The sequence below is a fragment of the Pangasianodon hypophthalmus genome, chromosome 7 (genome assembly GCF_027358585.1).
Source record: "Pangasianodon hypophthalmus isolate fPanHyp1 chromosome 7, fPanHyp1.pri, whole genome shotgun sequence".
NCBI lineage: Eukaryota > Metazoa > Chordata > Actinopteri > Siluriformes > Pangasiidae > Pangasianodon > Pangasianodon hypophthalmus.
This window is the reverse complement of record NC_069716.1, coordinates 3,912,553-3,932,992: the sequence shown is the minus strand read 5'-3', so window position 1 is coordinate 3,932,992 and position 20,440 is coordinate 3,912,553. Positions and strand designations below refer to the sequence as shown.

The window sequence follows — 20,440 nt, the reverse complement described above, 5'->3', positions numbered from 1 at the left end:
TACAAACACTGTAGAAACACTGTGAGAAATGAAAAATGACTAGTTTCTGGATTTTCATTTTGATCTTCAGTGCAATGTGTAAGTACTTTGAGCAAATTGTATGTAGAAAAAACTCTAATGTTATTCCTTTCAGGTGATTTTTAATAACCCTTTTTATATAATAATATCTGAAATACATTATTTACTTAATTAATGCATTTCCTTTTCTAGATACAGTCCAACCTGGTAGACGCTGGGTTACTGCACAATCCCTCACAGAATCACCAGTTTATCAGCCTGATAAAGAGCTCAGTGTGGATATCGGAGACTCGGCTACTCTGCGGTGTTGCATTTCTGAAAATGAAGTTGGGGTAATTGCCTGGTTTAAGCAACCAAACGGAAAAAAACCTCAGATTATAGTCACTGTATATAAAAGTGGCGGAGAGACATTTTACAATGAATCCCAAAAGCCTCGTTTCAAAATAGAAAGATCTTCAAACTGCTTCAATATGACCATTTTAAACACCATTCAGTCTGATGACGCCATGTACTACTGTGCACTGACAACACCCGACCTTGTGTTTGCAGATGGAACTTATTTAAAAATTAAAGGTAGGATTTCCACTAAAATTGATTAAGCTCCTGGTTTAATGTAGTGATATTTTTCCTTATTACCATTAGCATGTTCAACCTGGAAGACAAATAATAGTGAAGTAGTGAAATGCGAAGTGTGTTTTCTTCAACAACACTGAGTTACAGACTTTTAGTGAATCATGATAAATGTTTATAGGTGAGCATGTTACTATTGCATCAGAAACATCTACACCAGCTCTGTGTGATAATTCAGTGGTGTGTGAACCAACACTGCATGGAAACAGCACTAACATGAACACACAGGAGAAAACAAGTAAGGAGTCATAAAATTAATTTATTCATTAATCTTTAATTCATAATTCTTAATTTGTCTGGAAAATCATCTGCTCTTATCCAATTTTTAATGTGTTGAGTGTAAATTCAGTAATATGAAATGAAATTACAGTTTCAGAAATGTTATTTCTTTTTATCTATATATCTGACAGTGCTGGCTTTGGGAACGGCTTTGGGCTTGTGTGCACTTCTGATTTTATTTCTAACTTATTTCATACTCTGGAAAAGAAATTGTGATAAAAGTAAGTGTATTTCTCATCAGATAATAATTATTCATTTTAAAATTGGAAATTATGTTTCGTCATCTGCGACCATCACTTGGGGGGTTCCTCAGGGATCAATTCTTGGTCCGACTTTATTTTCATTATATATGTTACCTTTGGGGTCAATTTTTAGGCAATGTAATATTAATTATCACTTGTATGCTGATGATCTACAGCTGTATTTTCCCTTGGAGTGTGATGGCTGTACATCTTTTGCTAATTTTTATAAGTGTTTCACTGAGGTAAAGGGAAGGCTAGCAAATAATTTTTTACAACTAAATGAGGATAAGACTGAGTTTATTATGTTTGGGAACAAACTACCTGGAAATGACCTGATTGAAAGTTATGGACTGTTGTCCAATAATAGTTATGTGAAGAATCTTGGAGTAATTTTTGATTCTGAAATTCGCTTTGATCGTCAAGTTTACAGCGTTGTGAAAACATCTTTTTTTCAGTTAAGAAAATTGACTAAACTCAAACCTATCCTTTCAAACAAGGACTTGGAGACTGTTTTGCATGCCTTTATTTCCACACGGTTGGATTGTTGTAATGCTCTTTATATAGGCATAAGTGAATCCCTGGTTGCTCGTCTTCAGTACGTCCAAAATGCTGCTGCAAGAATTCTGACAAACACCAGAAAACGAGCTCATATAACGCCTGTATTGATATCTCTTCATTGGTTACCTGTAAAATACAGGATACAATACAAGGACATGTTAATCTCTTACCAGTCTCAACGTCATTTACGTTCCTCTCAAACTATGCTCCTAACTGTCCCACAGTCTAGGTTGAGGCGTAGTGGAGACCGCGCTTTTTCTGTTGCGGCTCCTGCACTCTGGAATGTGTTACCGTTATCTATAAAATCCTCGTCAAGCATGGACATTTTTAAAAAGGACTTGAAGACCTATTTATTTTATCAAGCTTGCGGCGTGTGATTAGGTCGGAGAATTGTGAAGGATTGGCTGTATGTTTTTCATGATGTTATGTCTTCTTGTTATTCTATGTTTTCATGAATTTTAGTATTTTATTATCTATGGACAGCACTTTGGTCCATTTTAATGGTTTTGAAAGTGCTTTATAAATAAAAGTTGAGTTGATTTGAGTTGATTCAGTTCAGTTCTATCTGCGTGATTAAATAAATAAATTTATGTTTTAATAGTGAACACCTTTACAGAAATCTCTTCAGGAATGAGAAAGGTACGTGTGCAGATATGTAAACATTTTATGTATTTAAACTGTAGTTTATGGAAGAAAAACTATGCATGATTATATATTGTACATTACTGTTTTCTTAGATATGACTGTGTTCTTTAGTCGTGGAGAAATCTCACTACTTCACTAGTTACATTTCTTTCCTTATGCATATTTTGTATATATGCTATTTTATATGATGCTCTAGTCAAATAGTGTTACTTATAATGGTCTACATTTAACTACATGTTGATTGTTGAAGCTTTTCTCAGCACTGTGTTCGTGTCACTGCTGAGTCTCATCCACCGCCCAAATAATATCTGCTCAGTGCCGCTCCTACACTGATCCTGTATACACACACACACACACTATATACTGATTTCATAATTCAATTAATTAATTCTTTTTTTCAGGAATCTCATTTCGACACCTTGAATTATGAAGCTTTGCTATTCTTCAAGAATAAAGTCAAACCTGGAGGAAGGGATGATTTGGTGTACTCTGATGTGATGTATGTGAAACTGTAATATATAACATGAACACAAGTGTAACATGAACACAAGTTAGTATTAGCTGAACTCCTGCTATGCTAAAGGTTATTATTATTATTATTATTATTATTATTATTATTATAGAATATAAACAAATGTATAAATAAATATGTATAATATAATGTGTAATGAATGTGAGTTTATATCATTCTATCTGTTGATGCTGTATATTTAACAAGTCATCGCTCTGCGTTCTACAGTACACCTATCCCAAACACTTGTTTATAAAAAGAAATGTCATATTTTTAACCCGAACTTTCCGAGTTTCATGAAAAATTTTATTCACTGAACAGAAAATCCAGATAATCCAGATTGTTTAACAGTAGATCTCGGCTCTGAGTGAACTGACACACCGGAGACTTAAACATCGACCAGACACTAGTGTAAGAACCACATGATCTGTTTAAAGAAAGACACTTAGGTTGACTTTGATGTGTATTATTACATCCTGTTTATTGCAGTCACAGCATTTTGCACAAGTAGCCGTTGGCACTTTGCTGCGCTTCTACAGGAAGACTAACAATAGCTCATAAGCAAACTCTGACCACAACTGACACCAGCAACAGCTTTGACCAACTGTGAAGTGCATTCAGCATCTCCAGTCTCTAATGCTGACTTTCACACACACACACACACACACACACACACACACACACACACACACACACAGAATATCTTTCCAAATGTCAGATTTACTGATTTAAAGAAGTTAGAAACTATTAACATTAAATTTGCTGGTAGATTTTCTGGACTCAGGGTCAAATATAATTTCTGAGGTAGTTTCTTTTAGCAATCACTGTGCATTAAGTAGTGTTTATTATATTATTTAATTTTTCATATTATAGACAGTTTACTCTATGAATTCATTGTCTGGTTTCATTTTGTTATAAACGCTAAACCCTTTACTGTCTAGTCAGTGCCCTGATCTTCATCACTACTTCGGTTCACCTCACTGCTCTAGTCTACATTACAGCTGTGTCACTTTCACTGCCTCGTTCACTTTTATTTCTCTCTTCTCCATAACTGCTCTGATCTTCCTCATAATCTTCACCACTGCACTCACTCTCACTACATCAAGAATCTGATATCTGAAAGGCTTCTACCAACAGTCTTGCTATTTCTTCAGCACACACTTTGATTTCAGCATAAAGCATAAATGTGCAAAATACCCATCATGCACAGTGTTATAATGGACAATATATGTACAGTGGTTACTAGGTGAAACCATTATATTTTAGCATTATAACATTCATATTTGATTTAATTTTCTTAGTGTTTTTTTTTTTAAATAAACAATAATTCTGTAAGATGTTGTCTGTAATATAAAACTACAACCATACATACATACAGAACTGGATGACCTGATAAGCAGTTTTGGAGGGGCCCCTCCTATAACCATGTAGACTCAGCTTTACAGAAAACCTGCAGTTATTACATCACTTCCTGTGTGCTACCTTTTTACCCTCCCCTGAACAACATTAAACATTTTCCTTAACTGTAGAGGTTCCCTGTTTAAACATTAATGCAATGAAGAAATGGGAAAAGAAAAGCTGGTTTCTCACAGGGACAATTCAGTACATCTATGATTTTATTATCTGCTATAATAATATATGCAAAAACATTTATCATGGTCAATGAACATGTTTAATTTTGATAATTATACCAGTGCGTTTCAGTGCCTATGCCTCTCATAAACATAAACAAGCAAGATTTTTTTCAGTAGTTAGGCCTGTACCTGGTTTAATCTTGATATCTCTGTTGCAGAATGTATTTACTTGCTTTTTTTTTTTTTTTTTTTAAAAAGATATTTATCTTTAAATAATGGCCTATACCAGCTGTTGATTCATGGATTCATTGATTCACTGATTAAGTACCTGATTCACTTGTTCATCATAGAGGTTATTGAGGTGCATTAACACTGTATTTGTAGTTGACTGTTGTTCTGTGGTTCCTGTTGCTATGGTAACCGAAATGCACTATTTCGTCACAAGAGTTTCAACACCACGGACAGCGACGTACTTTCACTCCTCATTGAGCTTCTCTCTGATCTCAAACTCTCACATTTCTGCTCTCAGTCTCTCTCTCACTGTCATCATCACACACTTTGTTACGCTTTTCTCCAACTTCACTACAAACACTATCTACCAGTGAGTACCAGTGTGTAGCACAACACTATAATATTTTATAGATTTTAATGTTTTAGGATTAAGAACTAATAAAACAATGGGAGACTCCTGATAGCTCGGGTTTAGCAGGAAAACAGCTTCATCTGATCATTTCAAGAAGGTTGATCATTTCATGATCATTTCAAATCTGCATACTTTATAATGCCTTAAATCTAGTCCTTGAATGATGTTAGGAGTAAAATATTCATTTCATTGTGAACACACTCTTCAGGGAACAATACTTACAGTTTGAACAGTTTTTTGAAATGTTATTTATTTATCATTTAATTAAGAAATCTGAAAAATGATTGTCCAAAATTGTCATTTCTAACTGTAGCGTCTCGCCTTAACATCACTTTTTTCCCATCTACTGACACTTACATTTACTGGTAGATCCTTTTATTAATCTAAAGCTATTTTAATCCAAATATAAAGCGGAGCAGTTTAGAGTTTAGGGTCTCACTCAGGCTCCAACATGCGCAGTTCTGGGATTTAAACACACAATGCTGTAACTCAGTGTCACTGTAACTGCTGAGGTTTCATTTATAGGAAACATCTTTAAACAATTGAATCATGAGTTAAATATACACTGCTATCTCCCACTAGGTGGCAATAAATTCTCACCCATCCAGCTCTGGTAGTAAAAGCTAGTTGTACAAAAATGAAGTTACATTAAACAACTGAAGAAATTTTCCTGTATTTGAAGTAATTTATGTACTTAAATTCACTGACAGTTATACACTCTTATACATTTTATATTGTGACAGAAACAGACCTTATGCTAAGACGGATCTGTTTCAGGTCACAGAGCAGGCCTTGACCTTACTGGCTATTATTTGACAGTTAAATACAAATACATATGAAGATGTTCAGTTATATCATACACTTCAATAGAATTCACAGTTCAGCTCAACACAACACTGGAAGTCCCACGTAACAGGGTGGTGACTATAGGGTGTACAGGGCCAAGTCTGTGTGTAACTGCTTCATTTATATTTACATCATTTGGCAGACTCACTAATCCAAGCAACATATTTGATTCTTTGTACAAACAAGTTGCATTAAGAGGGCAATTAAAATAAGCAACAATGAGATGTTAGTGTAGGCACATGTGAGTGTAAAAGTAACCCACATTTTCCTTTCAGTCATAACATCTTTGTCATGATATCTCTGTGCAACACCAAAACACAAATATGGAAATATGTGGGGTAGATGTAGGCAGATCACAATACCATGTGCTTCCTTATCATGTCTTTTTTTAAATTACAACCAATCACATCATATTCTGGGGCATGCTCAGTACAGACCGCCTATAGTATAAATATAAATTCAGACCATGCTTCAAGCGCATTCATATTCTGTAGTTAAATGAGATACAAACACTGTAGAATTTCTAAGAAATGAAAAAATGACAGCTTCATGGATTTTAATTTTGATCATCAGCACCATGTGTAAGTAATATGAGCTAATTATTCCCATCCATTTTAGTGTATTTTGAAAAATAAATTAATGAGAACTCTGTTACTCTATGTATGTAGAAGGAACTCTAATGTTATTCCATTAAGGTGATCTTTAATAACTCTTTATGCATAATAATATCTGAAATACATTATTTACTTAATTAATCCATTTGCTTTTCTAGATCCAGTCCAACCTGGTAGACGCTGGGTTACTGCACAATCCCTCACAGAGTCACCAGTTTATCAGCCTGATAAAGAGCTCAGTGTGGATATCGGAGACTCGGCTACTCTGCAGTGTTGTGTTTCTGAAAAAGAAATCGGGATAATTTCCTGGTTTAAGCAACTAAACAGAAAACAACCTCAGATTATAGTCACTGTATATAAAAGTGGTCAAGAAACATTTTACAGTGGATTCCAAAAGTCTCGTTTCAAAATAGAAAGATCTTCAAACTGCTTCAATATGACCATTTTAAACATCATTCAGTCTGATGAAGCCATGTACTACTGTTCAATGACGAGACTCAGCCTTGTGTTTGCAGATGGAACTTATTTAAAAATTAAAGGTAGGATTTCCACTAAAATTGATTAAGCTCCTGGTTTAATGTATTGATATTTTTCCTTATTACCATTAGCATGTTCAACCTGGGAGACAAATAATAGTGAAGTAGCGAAATGCTAACTGTGTTTTCTTCAACAACACTGAATTACAGACTTTTAGTGAATCATGATAAACGTTTATAGGTGAGCATGTTACTATTGCATCAGAAACATCTACACCAGCTCTGTGTGATAATTCAGTGGTGTGTGAACCAACACTGCGTGGAAACAGCACTAACATGAACACACAAGAGAAAACAGGTAAGATGTCTTATGATTCACAATTAATTAATTATCTTTAATTCATTCAAAATAATTTGCCTATAAAATAATTTGTACTAATATGAATGTAATGTGGTAAAATAACAGAACCAGAAAAGATTGGATCTCTACATTCGACAGTGCTCGGTTTGGGAACGGCTTTGGGTTTGTGTGCACTTCTGATTTTCTGCCTCATTTATTTCATTCTGAGGAGAAGAAAATGTGAAAACTCTAGAAGTAAGTGCTTTTGTAATCACGTAAAATAAAAGATTATAAATACAGTTAACATTAGTTGTACTAAAAGGACTAATAAGTGCGTTTCTATATTAATAGATAATGCTTCTATAGCAGATTCTCCAGGAGCGAGGCAGGTACGTGTGAAGATAATTTATTTTCTGTAGATAGACTAAAGTCTTATTACTAATTTCCCTGCCTGTGTACTTTAAATGTTGCTTCATTATTATTATTATTATTATTATTATTATTATTATTCAGGAATCTGATGCTGAAATGCTGAATTATGCAGCTCTACATTTCCCTAAGACGAAAGCCAAAGCTGAAAAAAGGAAAACTGGCTCATCAGATGAGTGTGTGTACTCCGATGTGAAGAAAACTTTTAGATAACATAAATGTTTCATAACACATGGTATTATTACACTGCAAAAACAGTGGAAATATTTTAGCAAGTGAAAATATCTTGACAGAAGGCAAATGTATTCCTTATTTATCATTGTGAAATCAAATGATTATTAAACTACCATTTTTGCTACAGAAATTTCAAGCTTGAAATTGTCTTATTCGACTGACAGGATAATTTATTTTTAGAAGTAAAATTATAAGCCAATAGAACAAAAACAGAGAAACCTAGATATAATCTTATGTTTGTTTACAATAATCCCATAACAAAAATATTTTATAATTTTATTTAAAATTTTTTTTTGCAGTGTAGCTAAAGTTCCATGCCACAGGTTTTATCTATGTACACGTTTAAAGTAACTTTGTACAGTAAAGTAACATGTTTAAAGTAAAGTACCTGACGTATTGTCCTGTTATTAGCAAGTGTCCTGTTATTCAATTTCACTAACAGTAAACTGTTCGGCTTTTGAACCTTAAACCACTTAATGAAAAGAAAAAGTAAAAATACAAAGCAAACAATATCTTAGTCTCGCTAGTCCTTTATTCCTTTGTATTTTGCATCCACACCTAGACCAGGTCGTAATAATGCTACTTAATTCATTTCAGGCATTGAAACAGGTATATAATTACACCATAATACTGTACTATCTGTGTGTCAGACAGATTCTGATCTGCATCTTATACAGTTGCTATAAATAATAAACTAATATCCCAGACCTGTCCCCCAATCATCAGCTTTTATTGTTTTTAAAGGATTTCATGACTCTTTTAGGGAGCTAAGCTCCATCTAGCTCCGCTTTACTTTCAACGCTGTTGTCAGGTTCTTCAATAATAAAAGTCAAAACCAAAATTCAAATGCATTACTCTGGCCCAAATGACCTTTACTATATTGGGAAGATTTTGTACAAACAAGTTGAATTAAGAGGGCAATTAAAATAAACAATGTGAATGTACAAATAAACCACATTTTCCATTTTGTCATAACATGTTTGTCATGATATCTCTGTGCAACACCAAAACACAAATATGGAAATATGTGGGGCAGAAAAATGACTGGTTTCTGGATTTTAATTTTGATCTTCAGCACCATGTGTAAGTAATATGAGCAAATTATTCCCATCTTTTTTGATATATTAAAAAAAAAAGAAGCCTATTACTCTAAGTATGTAGAAGGAACTCCAATATTAACCCTTTAAGGCGATCTTTAATGACTCTTTGTGTATAATAATATCTGAAATATATTGTTGACTTAATTAATGCATTTGATTTATACACTATACAATCATTTCATAATTCAATTAATTAATTCTTTTTTCAGGAATCTCATTTTGACACCTTGAATTATGCAGCTTTGAAATTCTTCAAGAATAAAGTCAAACCTGGAGGAAGGGATGATTTGGTGTATTCTGATGTGATGTATGTGAAACTGTAATATATAACATAAACACAAGTCTAACATGAACACAAGTTAGTATTAGCTGAACTCCTGCTATGCTAAATGTTATTATTATTATTATTATTATTATTATAGAATATAATCAAATGTATAAATAAATATGTATAATATAATGTGTAATCCATGTGAGTTTATATCTGTACATTCTATCTGTTGATGCTGTATATTTAACAAGTCATCGCTCTGCGTTCTACAGTACACCTATCCCAAACACTTGTTTCTAAAAAGAAATGTCATATTTTTAACCCGAACTTTCCGAGTTTCATGAAGGATTTTATTCACTGAACAGAAAATGCAGATAATCCAGATTGTTTAACAGTAGATCTCGGCTCTGAGTGAACTGACACACCGGAGACTTAAACATCGACCAGACACTAGTGTAAGAACCACATGATCTGTTTAAAGATAGACACTTAGGTTGACTTTGATGTGTATTATTACATCCTGTTTATTGCAGTCACAGCATTTTGCACAAGTAGCTGTTGGAACTTTGCTGCGCTTCTACAGGAAGACTAACAATAGCTCATAAGCAAACTCTGACCACAACTGACACCAGCAACAGCTTTGACCAACTGTGAAGTGCATTCAGCATCTCCAGTCTCTAATGCTGACTTTCACACACACACACACACACACACACACACACACAGAATATCTTTCCAAATGTCAGATTTATTGATTTAAAGAAGTTAGAAACTATTAACATTAAATTTGCTGGTAGATTTTCTGGGCTCAGGGTCAAATATAATTTCTGAGGTAGTTTCTTTTAGCAATCACTGTGCATTAAGTAGTGTTTATTATATTATTTAATTTTTCATATTATAGACAGTTTACTCTATGAATTCATTGTCTGGTTTCATTTTGTTATAAACGCTAAACCCTTTACTGTCTAGTCAGTGCCCTGATCTTCATCACTACTTCGGTTCACCTCACTGCTCTAGTCTACATTACGGCTGTGTCACTTTCACTGCCTCGTTCACTTTTATTTCTCTCTTCTCCATAAGTGCTCTGATCTTCCTCATAATCTTCACCACTGCACTCACTCTCACTACATCAAGAATCTGATATCTGAAAGGCTTCTACCAACAGTCTTGCTATTTCTTCAGCACACACTTTTGGTTTCAGCATAAAGCATAAATGTGCAAAACATCCATCACGCACAGTGTCATAATGGACAATATATGTACAGTGGTTACTAGGTGAAACCATTATATTTTAGCGTTATAACATTCATATTGTATTTAATTTTCTCAGGGTTTTTTTTTTAAAATAAACAATCATTCTGTAAGATGTTGTCTGTAATATAAAACTACAACCATACATACATACAGAACTGGATGACCTGATAAGCAGTTTTGGAGGGGCCCCTCCTATAACCATGTAGACTCAGCTTTACAGAAAACCTGCAGTTATTACATCACTTCCTGTGTGCTACCTTTTTACCCTCCCCTGAACAACATTAAACATTTTCCTTGACTGTAGAGGTTCCCTGTTTAAACATTAATGCAATGAAGAAATGGGAAAAGAAAAGCTGGTTTCTCACAGGGACAAGTCAGTACATCTGTGATTTTATTATCTGCTACAATAATATATGCAAAAACATTTATCATGGTCAATGAACATATTTAATTTTGATAATTATACCAGTACATTTCAGTGCCTATGCCTCTCATAAACATAAACAAACAAGATTTTTTTCAGTAGTTAGGCCTGTACCTGGTTTAATCTTGATATCTCTGTTGCAGAATGTATTTACTTACCTTTTTTTTTTTTTTAAAAAGATATTTATCTTTAAATAATGGCCTATACCAGCTGTTGATTCATGGATTCATTGATTCACTGATTCGGTACCTGGTTCACTTGTTCATCATAGAGGTTATTGAGGTGTATTAACACTGTATTTGTAGTCGACTGTTGTTCTGTGGTTCCTGTTGCTATGGTAACCGAGATGCACTGTTTCGTCACAAGAGTTTCAACACCATGGACAGCGACGAACTTTAACTCCTCATTGAGCTTCTCTCTGATCTCAAACTCTCACATTTCTGCTCTCAGTCTCTCTCTCACTGTCACCATCACACACTTTTTTACGCTTTTCTCCAACTTCACTACAAACACTATCTACCAGTGAGTACCAGTGTGTAGCACAACACTATAATATTTTATAGATTTTAATGTTTTAGGATTAAGAACTAATAAAACAATGGGAAACTCCTGATAGCTCGGGTTTAGCAGGAAAACAGCTTCATCTGATCATTTCATGAAGGTTGATCATTTCATGATCATTTCAAATCTACATACTTTATAATACCTTAAATCTAGTCCTTGAATGATGTTAGGAGTAAAATATTCATTTCATTGTCAACACAGTCTTCAGGGAACAATATTTACAGTTTGAACAGTTTTTTGAAATGCTATTTATTTATCATTTAATTAAGAAATCTGACAAATGATTGTCCAAAATTGTCATTTCTAACTGTAGCGTCTCGCCTTAACATCACTTTTTTCCCATCTACTGATACTTACATTTACTGGTAGATCCTTTTATTAATCTAAAGCTATTTTAATCCAGATATAAAGCTGAGCAGTTTAGAGTTTAGGGTCTCACTCAGGCTCCAACATGCACAGTTCTGGGACTTAAACACACAATGCTGTAACTCAGTGTCACTGTAACTGCTGAGGTTTCATTTACAGGAAACATCTTTAAACAATTGAATCATGAGTTAAATATACACTGCTATCTCCCACTAGGTGGCAATAAATTCTCACCCATCCAGCTCTGGTAGTAAAAGCTAGATGAACAAAAATTAATTTACATTAAACAACTGAAGAAATTTTCCTGTATTTATAGTAATTTATGTACTTAAATTCACTGACAGTTATACACTCTTATATATTTTATATTGTGACAGAAACAGACCTCATGCTAAGGAAGGAACTGTTTCAGGTCACAGAGCAGGCCTTGACTTTACTGGCTATTATTTGAACATTAAATACAAATACATATGAATGCATTCAGTTATATCATACACTTCAATACAATTCACAGTTCAGCTCAACACAACACTGGAAGTCCCACGTAACAGGGTGGTGACTATAGGGTGTATAGGGCCAAGTCTGTGTGTAACTGCTTCATTTATATTTACATCATTTTGCAGACTCACTAATCCAAGCAACATATTTGATTCTTTGTACAAATAAGTTGCATTCAGAGAACAATTAAAATAAACAATGAGATGTTAGTGTAGGCACATGAGAGAGTAAAAGTAACCCACATTTTCCATTCGGTCATAACATCTTTGTCATGATATCTCTGTGCAACACCAAAACACAAATATAGAAATATGTGAGGTAGATGTAGGCAGATCACAATACCATGTGCTTCCTTATCATGTCTTTTTTTAAATTACAACCAATCACATGTTATATTCTGGGGCGTGCTCAATACAGACCGCCTATAGTATAAATATAAATTCAGACCATGCTTCAAGCGCATTCATTTTGTGTAGTTAAATGAGATACAAAGACTGTAGAATTTCTAAGAAATGAAAAATGGCTGCTTCATGGATTTTAATTTTGATCTTTAGCACCATGTGTAAGTAATATGAGCAAATTATTCCCATCCATTTTAGTGTATTTTGAAAAATAAATTAATGAGAAGCCTGTTACTCTATGTATGTAGAAGGAAATCTAATGTAATTCCATTAAGGTGATCTTTAATTACTCTTTATGCATAATAATATCTGAAATAAATTATTTACTTAATTAATGCATTTCCTTTTCTAGATCCAGTCCAACCTGGTAGACGCTGGGTTACTGCACAATCCCTCACAGAGTCACCAGTTTATCAGCCTGATAAAGAGCTCAGTGTGGATATCGGAGACTCGGCTACTCTGCAGTGTTGTATTTCTGAAAAAGTAGTTGGGATGATAGCCTGGTTTAAGCAACCACACAGAAAACAGCCTCAGATTATAGTCAAAATCTTTCAAAATGTTGGAGGAACATTTTCCATTGAATTCCAAAATCCTGGTTTCCAGACAGAAAAACATTTAAACTGCTTCAATATGACCATTTTAAACATCACTCAGTCTGATGAAGCCATGTACTACTGTGCACTGATATACCCCAACTTCGTGTTTGCAGATGGAACTTATTTAAAAATTAAAGGTAGGATTTCCACTACAATTGATTAAGCTCCTGGTTTAATGTAGTGATATTTTTCCTTATTACCATTAGCATGTTCAACCTAGAATACAAATAATAATGAAGTAGTGAAATGCTAACTGTGTTTTCTTCAACAGCACTGAGTTACAGACTTTTAGTGAATCATGATAAATGTTTATAGGTGAGCATGTTACTATTGCATCAGAAACATCTACACCAGCTCTGTGTGATGATTCAGTGGTGTGTGAACCAACACTGCGTGGAAACAGCACTAACATGAACACACAACAGAAAACAGGTAAGGAGTCATGAAATTAATTTATTCATTAATCTTGAATTCATAATTCTTAATTTGTCTGGAAAATCATCTGCTCTTATCCAATTTTTAATGTGTTCAGTGTAAATTCAGTAATATGAAATGAAATTACAGTTTCAGAAATGTTATTTCTTTTGATCTATATATCTGATAGTGCTCGGTTTGGGAACGGCTTTGGGTTTGTGTGCACTTCTGATTTTATTTCTAACCTATTTCCTACTCTGGAAAAGAAATTGTGATAAAAGTAAGTGTATTTCTCATCAGATAGTAATTATTCAGTTCAGTTCTTTCTGCATGATTAAATAAGTGTATTTGTGTTTTAATAGTGAACACCTCTACAGAAATCTCTTCAGGAATGAGAAAGGTACGTGTGCAGATATGTAAACATTTTATGTATTTAAACTGTAGTTTATGGAAGAAAAACTATGCATGATTATATATTGTACATTACTGTTTTCTTAGATATGACTGTCTTCTTTAGTCATGGAGAAATCTCACTACTTCACTAGTTACATTTCTTTCCTTATGCATATTTTGTATATATGCTTTTTTATATGATGCTCTAGTCAAATAGTGTTACTTATAATGGTCTACATTTAACTACATGTTGATTGATGGAGCTTTTCTCAGCACTGTGTTCGTGTCACTGCTGAGTCTCATCCACCGCCCAAATAATATCTGCTCAGTGCTGCTCCTACACTGATCCTGTATACACACACACACACACACACACACACTATATACTGATTTCATAATTCAATTATTTAATTCTTTTTTTCAGGAATCTCATTTTGACACCTTGAATTATGCAGCTTTGAAATTCTTCAAGAATAAAGTCAAACCTGGAGGAAGGGATGATTTGGTGTACTCTGATGTGATGTATGTGAAACTGTAATATATAACATAAACACAAGTCTAACATGAACACAAGTTAGTATTAGCTGAACTCCTGCTATGCTAAAGGTTGTTATTTTTATTATTATTATTATTATCAAATGTATAAATAAATATGTATAATATAATGTGTAATCCATGTGAGTTTATATCATTATATCTGTTGATGCTGTATATTTAACAAGTCATCGCTCTGCGTTCTACAGTACACCTATCCCAAACACTTGTTTCTAAAAAGAAATGTCATATTTTTAACCCGAACTTTCCGAGTTTCATGAAAAATTTTATTCACTGAACAGAAAATGCAGATAATCCAGATTGTTTAACAGTAGATCTCGGCTCTGAGTGAACTGACACACCGGAGACTTAAACATTGACCAGACACTAGTGTAAGAACCACATGATCTGTTTAAAGAAAGACACTTAGGTTGACTTTGATGTGTATTATTACATCCTGTTTATTGCAGTCACAGCATTTTGCACAAGTAGCCGTTGGCACTTTGCTGCGCTTCTACAGGAAGACTAACAATAGCTCATAAGCAAACTCTGACCACAACTGACACCAGCAACAGCTTTGACCAACTGTGAAGTGCATTCAGCATCTCCAGTCTCTAATGCTGACTTTCACACACACACACACACACACACACACACACACAGAATTCCTTTCAAAATGTCAGATTAATTGATTTAAAGAAATTAGAAACTATTAACATTAAATTTGCTGGTAGATTTTCTGGACTCAGGGTCAAATGTAATTTCTGAGGTAGTTTCTTTTAGCAATCACTGTGCATTAAGTGGTGTTAATTATATTATTTAATTTTTCATATTATAGGCAGTTTACTCTATGAATTCATTATCTGGATTCATTTTGTTATAAACCCTAAACCCTTTACTGTCTAGTCAGTGCCCTGATCTTCATCACTACTTCGGTTCACCTCACTGCTCTAGTCTACATTACGGCTGTGTCACTTTCACTGCCTCGTTCACTTTTATTTCTCTCTTCTCCATAACTGCTCTGATCTTCCTCATAATCTTCACCACTGCACTCACTCTCACTACATCAAGAATCTGATATCTGAAAGGCTTCTACCAACAGTCTTGCTATTTCTTCAGCACACAATTTTGGTTTCAGCATAAAGCATAAATGTGCAAAACATCCATCACGCACAGTGTCATAATGGACAATATATGTACAGTGGTTACTAGGTGAAACCATTATATTTTAGCGTTATAACATTCATATTGTATTTAATTTTCTCAGGGTTTTTTTTTTTAAATAAACAATCATTCTGTAAGATGTTGTCTGTAATATAAAACTACAACCATACATACATACAGAACTGGATGACCTGATAAGCAGTTTTGGAGGGGCCCCTCCTATAACCATGTAGACTCAGCTTTACAGAAAACCTGCAGTTATTACATCACTTCCTGTGTGCTACCTTTTTACCCTCCCCTGAACAATATTAAACATTTTCTTTAACTGTAGAGGTTCCCTGTTTAAACATTAATGCAATGAAGAAATGGGAAAAGAAAAGCTGGTTTCTCACAGGGACAAGTCAGTACATCTGGGATTTTATTATCTGCTATAATAATATATGCAAAAACATTTATCATGGTCAATGAACATATTTAATTTTGATAATTATACCAGTGCATTTCAGTGCCTATGCCTCTCATAAACATAAACAAACAAGATTTTTTTCAGTAGTTACGTCTGTACCTGGTTTAATCTTTATATCTCTGTTGCAGAATGTATTTATTTACCTTTTTTTTTTTTTTTTAAAGATATTTATCTTTAAATAATGGCCTATACCAGCTGTTGATTCATGGATTCATTGATTCACTGATTAAGTACCTGGTTCACTTGTTCATCAGAAAGGTTATTGAGGTGCATTAACACTGTATTTGTAGTTGACTATTGTTCTGTGGTTCCTGTTGCTATGGTAACCGAGATGCACTATTTCGTCACAAGAGTTTCAACACCACGGACAGCGACGAACTTTAACTCCTCATTGAGCTTCTCTCTGATCTCAAACTCTCACATTTCTGCTCTCAGTCTCTCTCTCACTGTCACCATCACACACTTTTTTTACACTTTTCTCCACCTTCACTACAAACACTATCTACCAGTGAGTACCAGTGTGTAGCACAACACTATAATATTTTATAGATTTTAATGTTTTAGGATTAAGAACTAATAAAACAATGGGAGACTCCTGATAGCTCGGGTTTAGCAGGAAAACAGCTTCATCTGATCATTTCAAGAAGGTTGATCATTTCATGATCATTTCAAATCTGCATACTTTATAATACCTTAAATCTAGTCCTTGAATGATGTAAAGCGGAGCAGTTTAGAGTTTAGGGTCTCGCTCAGGCTCCAACATGCACAGTTCTGGGATTTAAACACACAATGCTGTAACTCAGTGTCACTGTAACTGCTGAGGTTTCATTTATAGGAAACATCTTTAAACAATTACATCATGAGTTAAATATACACTGCTATCTCCCACTAGGTGGCAATAAATTCTCACCCATCCAGCTCTGGTAGTAAAAGCTAGATGTACAAAAATTAAGTTACATTAAACAACTGAAGAAATTTTCCTGTATTTGAAGTAATTTATGTACTTAAATTCACTGACAGTTATACACTCTTATACATTTTATATTGTGACAGAAACAGACCTTGTGCTAAGACGGATCTGTTTCAGGTCACAGAGCAGGCCTTGACTTTACTGGCTATTATTTGACCTTTATATACAAATACATATGAAGATGTTCAGTTATATCATACACTTCAATACAATTCACAGTTCAGCTCAACACAACACTGGAAGTCCCACGTAACAGGGTGGTGACTATAGGGTGTGTAGCACCAAGTCTGTGTGTAACTGCTTCATTTATATTTACATCATTTTGCAGACTCACTAATCCAAGCAACATATTTGATTCTTTGTACAAACAAGTTGCATCCAGAGGGCAATTAGAATAAGCAACAATGAGATGTTAGTGTAGGCACATGTGAGAGTAAAAGTAACCCACATTTTCCATTTTGTGATAACATCTTCGTCATGATATCTCTGTGCAACACCAAAACACAAATATAGAAATATGTGGGGTAGATGTAGGCAGAGCAGAATACCATGTGCTTCCTTATCATGTCTTTTTTTTATTACAACCAATCACATCATATTCTGGGGCGTGCTCAGTACAGACCGCCTATAGTATAAATATAAATTCAAACCATGCTTCAAGCGCATTCATATTCTGTAGTTAAATGAGATACAAACACTGAAGAATTTCTAAGAAATGAAAAAATGACAGCTTCATGGATTTTAATTTTGATCATCAGCACCATGTGTAAGTAATATGAGCAAATTATTCTGATCCATTTTAGTGTATTTTGAAAAATAAATTAATGAGAAGCCTGTTACTCTATGTGTGTAGAAAGAACTCCAGTGTTATTCCTTTAAGCTGATCTTTAATAACTCTTTATGCATAATAATATCTGGAATACATTATTTGCTTAATTAATCCATTTGCTTTTCTAAATCCAGTCCAACCTGGTAGACGCTGGGTTACTGCACAATCCCTCACAGAGTCACCAGTTTATCAGCCTGATAAAGAGCTCAGTGTGGATATCGGAGACTCGGCTACTCTGCGTTGTTGTGTTTCTGAAAAAGTAGATGGGATAACTGCCTGGTTTAAGCAGCCAAACGGAAAAAAAACTCAGATTATAGTCATATTATATCAAAGTGGTGCAGAAACATTTAACAATGGATTCCAAAAGTCTCGTTTCAAAATAAAAAGATCTTCAAACTGCTGCAATATGACCATTTTAAACATCATTGAGTCTGATGAAGCCATGTACTACTGTGCACTGATGAGAAGCAGACTTGTGTATGGAGATGGAACTTATTTAAAAATTAAAGGTAGGATTTCCACTACAATTGATTAAGCTCCTGGTTTAATGTAGTGATATTTTTCCTTAGTACCATTAGCATGTTCAACCTGGAATACAAATAACAGTGAAGTAGTGAAATGCTAACTGTGTTTTCTTCAACAACACTGAGTTGCAGACTTTTAGTGAATCATGATAAATGTTTATAGTTGAGCATGTTACTATTGCATCAGAAACATCTACACCAGCTCTGTGTGATAATTCAGTGGTGTGTGAACCAACAGTGCATGGAAACAGCACTAACATGAACACACAAGAGAAAACAGGTAAGATGTCTTATAATTCACCATTAAATAATTATCCTTAATTCATAAAATAAAATTTGCCTAGACAATCAATTGTGCTAAGGTAAATGTAATGTGGTGAAATAACAGTATCAGAAATGACTAGATCTCTACATTCGACAGTGCTCGGTTTGGGAACGGCTTTGGGTTTGTGTGCACTTCTGATTTTCTGCCTCATTTATTTCATACTGAGGAGAAGAAAATGTGAAAACTCTAGAAGTAAGTGCTTTTATCATCACAATTATAATTATTATTTTTTATAAATACAATTAACTTTAGTTTCACCGGAAAAACTAATATGAGTGTTTCTGTATTAATAGTGAAAGCTTGTACAGAAAATTCTTCGGGAATGAGGCAGGTACGTGTCTTACTTATGTATGTGAAATGTTGCTACATTTATGTTACTTGTTATAATGTTCTAGAAATAATTTCTACAGTCACTTTGCTCAGATTTGTGGAACAATCCCAAGCTTTTATTTTGATGCTGCTCTTGTTCTGTCTAGTTAGTGTGTATAGTGCAGTTACCCATATTGTATGGTTATTACTTTAATTTGAACTTATTATTATTATTATTATTATTATTATTATTATTATTATTATTCAGGAATCTGAAGCTGAACCACTGAATTATGCAGCTGTGCAATTTACCAAGAGGAAAGCCAAAGCTGAAAAAAAGAAAACTGGCTCATTAGATGAGTGTGTGTACTCCGATGTGAAGAAAACTGTCAGATGTAACAGAAATAATTCATAACACATGGTATAATTACACTGCATAAACATAAAAATGCCTAGAAATAATCCTACATTTTACAATTCTATATTAGTTTACGCTTATGTATTATATAAGATATTATAATATAATATTATATATAATATAAGAGTTATATTAAAGTTCTGCCTGTATTTAAGATATTGTTGTTTTTTTTTTGCAGTGTAGATAGACTTCTATGCTACAGTTTTTATTTCTGGGCACATGTATGAACATTCGCTAACAGTGAACTTGTGAAAAATTCAACTTGAATGTTTTTTTTTTTTTTTATGATTTCAATATTGCACCTGTGTTGCACTTCCAATACAAATTTTATGGCTTCATTTGTATGCCTAATTTTTGCTGAAGACACAATAAATGTAAAAAGCGATTCCATTAAAAAATGTAACATGATCTTTAACATTATTCTGAAAGTTTGTGAGTTTTAACAATAGTAATGTTCCATTACTAATGTATTTTCAAAAAAGATGTGGGTTGCCTATGAAGGCAAATTAAGGACTGTGACCTCAACATTACTTGGCAGTGAGACTTGTTTTATTCACTCATCTCTGTGCTCGTGTTTCCCG

The 20,440-nt window shown here is 33.9% G+C and overlaps 2 long non-coding RNA genes across 2 annotated transcripts; both read left to right on the top strand.

Annotated features, from left to right (window-relative positions):
- Positions 1-7,153: 7,153 nt before the first annotated feature.
- Positions 7,154-8,286, top strand: LOC117597717 (uncharacterized). The gene is made up of 3 exons (XR_008302063.1): positions 7,154-7,631; positions 7,728-7,765; positions 7,890-8,286. It is a non-coding gene; the product is annotated as an uncharacterized LOC117597717 (long non-coding RNA).
- Positions 8,287-18,884: 10,598 nt separating this feature from the next.
- On the top strand, positions 18,885-19,998 carry LOC128318576 (uncharacterized). Its single transcript, XR_008301977.1, has 3 exons — positions 18,885-19,324; positions 19,426-19,463; positions 19,710-19,998. It is a non-coding gene; the product is annotated as an uncharacterized LOC128318576 (long non-coding RNA).
- Positions 19,999-20,440: the final 442 nt, after the last annotated feature.